The 5,635-nt window shown below is 38.8% G+C and overlaps 1 long non-coding RNA gene across 1 annotated transcript; it reads right to left on the bottom strand.

The window, feature by feature from the left end:
• Window positions 1–1,672: 1,672 nt before the first annotated feature.
• Window positions 1,673–3,107, bottom strand: LOC310899274. Its single transcript, XR_014584146.1, has 2 exons — window positions 2,493–3,107; window positions 1,673–2,204 (listed from the first exon to the last, which is right to left on the bottom strand). It is a non-coding gene; the product is annotated as an uncharacterized lncRNA (long non-coding RNA).
• Between the last annotated feature and the right edge of the window lie 2,528 nt (window positions 3,108–5,635).

The raw sequence follows: 5,635 nt of genomic DNA, 5'->3' as shown, positions 1-5,635 counted from the left end.
TATCAGCTGAATTTGTCTGTCTACTCCAATTTGCTTGGCAATGACCTGTTAGTACTAACTATTAAGTTTCTTTCCATTTAATGAATATTTTAGCCACTCAGCCTTCACAAAATACACTATTTAAAATGTGGTTTTATGCTTCCATCAATAACTAAGATAAAGTGTATAGAATGCTAATATGAGGAAGTGTTACTTTGCATTTTGATGTTGATGCTTTAGCAAACTATCAAAATATGAAACATGCACTGTTTCACTGAAGTTAACAGCTTTTTTTAACTTGTATTCCTGTTGTGTCGGAGGTTCAGCTGTTATAGATTATGAAGCTTCTCAAAAGATGATCTACCTCTTTTGATGTATAAACTACACTTTTTTTTTCTGCCTTCTCATTCCCTCCTCTGAACTGATCAGATTTCTGCAGTTAAATTCAAATCCTAGATGTGAATCATCAAAATAATGGATTATTCATAGTCTCTTAAAAATTGAATTGACTACCTGGAAAGTATGATAAGCCTCAATGATTATTTAATGTTTTTTGTCAGTATATGCCAGAGTCATTGTTATATAGGAAGTAAGCAACATTACGTATTTGGGAAACTAAGGCACAAAACTGTATCCTCATGTCAGTAGCAGCATCATGTCTATCACATCCCAAATTTGGGCTCTATTCTCTGATTCACCCTGTTGTAAGAAAGGAGGGAATGCTTGTTTAATTCTATCACCTGTTTTAACTTGATAATATAGATTGAACCAGTTCACCATGATCATAAGTGAATTTCTTAAAAGCAGTTTTAAAGTCACTTTTATTTTCTCTCCTTTTTTGCCAGGAGGAGCCAGGTTGGCTTTGTGCCCCTGCAATGCTATAAAAGTAAATGTGGTTCCTGTCAAGCCCAGCTTTACAGCTGTGCAAAGCAGGTACAGGGGAAGGGAACATGAGGAGGAGAAAGAGAAAACCAAGACCACTACAAACTGCAAGTATTCAGTTTTCTGTACCTGTCCCATTTTTTCCATTAGCAAGTGAGTAAAAGAATGGAACTCCATCCTATGTGGTATGCCTTTAAAATGGCAGATGGAAATCAGTTACCTCAAGTATCAGAAGAAAATCCTCCTTCACCTGCAAAACAGGCGAGTCTCAGCTTTATTTAGTTAGCTAATTACCACAGAAAAAGTTACATGATACCAGCATACATATCTCAGTTGGTGTAATATGTTACACAAAAAGGAATATTATACTTTAATAGCTTAATTAAAATCATATATAAAAACTTTGGCTCTAGAATCCATAATTTACCTTTCTAATGGGATTTTCAACAGATTTTTCTAAAAATTTATAAACTCTTAAAAGGAGGAAAGGGTTTTAAAAATGATGTTATTTTGCATTGTTTTTAGGTTATTTCCATTTGTGTGGGGATTTTGTTTTTGTTTCTTTTAAAATACACAGCTGAAATGAATGGAATGCTTCACACTAAAGACCTTTCAAAAGACACTCATGCTTTTGTGTTTCATTGTCATAACGTGCTAATGCTTCTTCAAGGGATTGATGGAGGATGCAGTCTGTATAGTGCGCTTTTTTAAAAGGACTTCAAATTAAAGAGATGATTCAGTAATATAATAATTACTTTTCATGTCCACATTATTGCTGCTTCTCTGTTTATTACTTCTTGACATATAGGTCATGTTCTAATATTTTGTACCAGTGCTGCAACACAAGACTTTATAGAAAGTGCCCTTTGATCCAAATTATATGCCCTTTATACATTAAAACAATTAACACTGAAGTACTTTATGAAGCATCTGAGTAGTTATGGCTGTATGGAGTATCAGAGACACTAAGTCATTAAATGGAGCCATACAGCCTGCACAGAAGTCAGAAACAAATCAACAATTTAGGAAGGCTTCTCCCCAAATTACAAGTATGGATTTTAGGGTTGAATACTATTTTGTCCAGATATAAGGGGATGGTATGCTTCATTTTCTATCCATGTTTAGGGATCAAATAAAGCTTCTGGGACTAAAATCAGAAGGCATAATTAGGCAATTTCATTAATGTACTGACAAGATACTGATGATGCTGATATAAGGTGCTTCAGGTATCCACAGTAGTCAATGGCACAGAGGCTAGGGAGGTAATGCATTCCAACTTGCTTTCCTCTATCACAATGGACTTGGCATTGCAGTAGCTATGCTGTGTAGGAGATCTTTAAGAACTGTGGATTAAAAAATAATGACATGTTAAATAAGGAGGAGCATCTTTATTTGACACCCTCACTTGGGTGTTGTATTAGCCATTATTTAGATAATCCTTGGTCCCATGTCAAGATAAAGGAAATGGATCTGGGAAAGCAACTTCAAGGGCTGTCTGGTTAGAAATGAGCCAGAGCCACTAATCCCATTTTTAAGTGTTTGCCTACAGCAATTATACGCTTGGGCTGTTAAGAGTAATGGGACTAGCAATAGGACATAGCATGGGAACTAGCAATGGGACATAGCAATACCTGGAACACTCTTGCTTGAAGCAGGTACAGTTGGCATCAAGAAGCTAAGGCAGAGATTCCGAGATGTCCATTACATGCCTTCCTTCATTCATCAGACTGAAGAGTCATCCAGTTCCCAGTGAGAACTCCTCTCAGTCACCACTTAAAGCAGTAGCAGATAGGACTTAGAAGTTGCCTTCAACTTGATCTAATATATTTTTTTACAAGAATAAGTAGAAAAATTCTGTTGATCAAGGGCTAAAAAAGGAATCTGTCTTGTTTCCCAGAGACTGTATATATTGCTTGCTATACTGTCACTATTTTGGAGTAAAAGTCAGCCCCACCATCTAATATGTGTGGCAAATATCGATTCTTAGGATATGGGAGAAAAAGAAGGGGAGAGAATCAGAGAATGTTAAAGTCATCTAATTAAATTTCTAATCCAGGTTTACATAATTAAGCAATAATGACTATGGGGAAGGGTATTTCCTGGCAGTTAATGACCGACTGGAGGATTTGAGGGCTTGAGGTAAAGCCAAGTGTTCTTAACACTGTCAGTCATTAATTGCCAGGAAATGCCCAACTCAGGAGGTTATTACTGCTGTTATAAACCAAGAATAGAAAAATATAAAGAAAAAAGACAGTAATTACCTTCTTAAAGTGTTGAAAGCTGAGCACTGAACTGCCTGTCTCTATGGAGACAGAGTTTTATTTATAGCATCGGTCCTTTGCTGGCATTTAAAGACTGCCCCGGTACCCAAAGGAGGGCAGGAGTTGGTTCTCGGGGCTCCATTAGGTATATAATTGGTAATTTAGAACATCAGCTCTGTGCCACGGGCCACATAACATCTGCAGACATCAAGAGTATCACAAAACTTTACAACACTGATTACAAAATACTGGCAGCCACTCAAAACATTTTATAGTTACACATACCTTCAGAAAGCATTTCCAGTAGTTCCTGCTTTGATCTGCAGAGTGTGTGTCTCTAAATAGGATCCTTGTAATGTCACATTCTGCTGTTTCCTAGAAATTAAGTACTTAGGGACCAGATCTTTAAAAGTGATTAATGCCATGGGCCTACTCAGCCAGACTGTGATTGCTAACCAATTTTACAATTGCGTGACTCAATTGATTTCATTGGAACTGCTCCCAATTTACACAGGATAATATAAAGAAGAATTTCAGCCCATTGTGTATGACAAATGCAAAATTCAAAACCTCCTTCCCACCTTCTTTCAAACCTCTAAAAGAAATTATTCAATACCTGATTTGTAAAGAAACTAAAAATAAAAGTAATTTTGTTTGTTTAAATGTTCTGTTGCTTTTTATGGGATGGAGTTCTTGAAATTTGACCAATGATTCAATGAGCACATTCTTCCAAATTAATTGGTAAAAAAAAAAAAAAAGTAATTTCTACCATTTGACTAATTTAGAACAATAATTATAATAATTATAAAAGGAGATCCAATAAAGGGCTTGAGTACCTAAATTAAGATTAAAGCAGAACTGAAGTATCTGATGATAAAGTGGAAATCCAAAAAGACTATCATTGCATTTTGACATCTCACCAAATTCACTGATGATATGACTGGTAAATTCTGGCTCTGTGCACATGCAAAGCCTGATATCTTTGATATTCCCACAGCAGATGAGCCAGGCGTCAATAGAATAATTTAATTTCAAAATACAGTGAGATGAAGAAAGTTGGTTTCTGCTCCCATCTCTCCTCCACTTTGTGTAGCAGCCTAGTAGTATGAATACTCCGCCATGAGCACAAGAACTATCCAGCCTCAAACACTGAACCTAGGTCTCTCTAAGCTCTGCTGAGTGCTCAGACCACCATTACATTGTGGGTATTCCTTCTGCACTTGATTTCCAACCCCAACAATGTTGCATTCTTTGCTGATTGCAGCAGAAATCAATGGAGTGGTACCTGTGTTTCCCCATTTGGCCATATTTTAAAACACAGGCCTGGGCCTTCTGAACCCAAACAGTCTCAAGACTGATTTCTGAAACATGGATCTTAAGTTACCTCTTCAGATGCAAGCATAGAAGTATTTACGCTTCAGAGAAGGGTGTAACTAATGCCTTTCTCTACTCCCTTACAATCACAGAATCGTTCAGGTTGGAAAAGACCTCTAAGATCGTCAAGTCCAACCATTAACCTAGCACTGCCAAATCTACAACTAAACTATGTCCCTAAGCACCACATCTACACTTCTTTTAAATACCTCCAGGGATGGTGAGGTATTGGAACAGGCTGCCTAACCACTTCCCTGGGCAGCCTGTTCCAATGCTTCACAACCCCTTCAGTGAAGAAATTTTTCCTAATATCCAAACTAAACCTCCCCTGGTGCAACTTGAGACCATTTCCTCTTGTCTTATTGCTTGTTGCCTGGGAGAAGAGACTGACCTGCACCCTTCTACAACCTCCTTTGAGGTAGTTGTAGAGAGCAATAAGGTCTCCCCTGAGCCTCCTTTACTCCAGGCTAAATAACTCAAGTTCCCTCAGCCTCTCCTCAAAAGACTTGTTCTGTAGACCCGTCACTAACTTTGTTGCCCTTCTTTGGACACTCTCCAGCACCAAAATGTCCTTCCTGCAGCAAGGGGCCCAAAAAATGAACACAGCCTCACTAGAGCTGAGTACAGGAGGACAGTCATTTTCCTAGTCCTGCTGGCTACACTCTTTCTGATACAAGCCAGGATGCTGTGGGCCTTCTTGGACACGCAAGCACACTGCTGGCTTGTGTTCAGCTACCTATCAACCAATACCCCCAGTTCTCTTTCTGGCAGGCAGATTTCCAGCCACTCTTTCCCAGCCTGTAGCATTGCATGGGGTTGTTGTGCCCCAGGTGCAGGACCTGGCACTTAGCCTTGTTGAATCTCATACAGTTGGCCTTGGCTCATCAATCCAGCCTATCCAGATCCCTGTGTAGATCCTTCCTACCCTCAGGCAGATCAACATGCCCTTCAAACTTGGTTTTATCTGCAAACTCACTGAGGGTGCACTTGATCCCCTTGTCCAAATCCCTGATAAAGAGATTAGAGAACTGACCCTAATGCTGAGCCCTGGGGGACACCAGTAGTGACCAGCCATCAGCTGGATTTAACTCCGTTCACCACAACACTTTGGGACCAGCCACCCAAACAGTTTTTTACTC

Source organism: Anser anser (assembly GCF_964211835.1).
Source record: "Anser anser genome assembly, chromosome: 4".
NCBI lineage: Eukaryota > Metazoa > Chordata > Aves > Anseriformes > Anatidae > Anser > Anser anser.
Note: the sequence above shows the minus strand (reverse complement) of the source record. Positions and strands in the feature narration are given on the sequence as shown.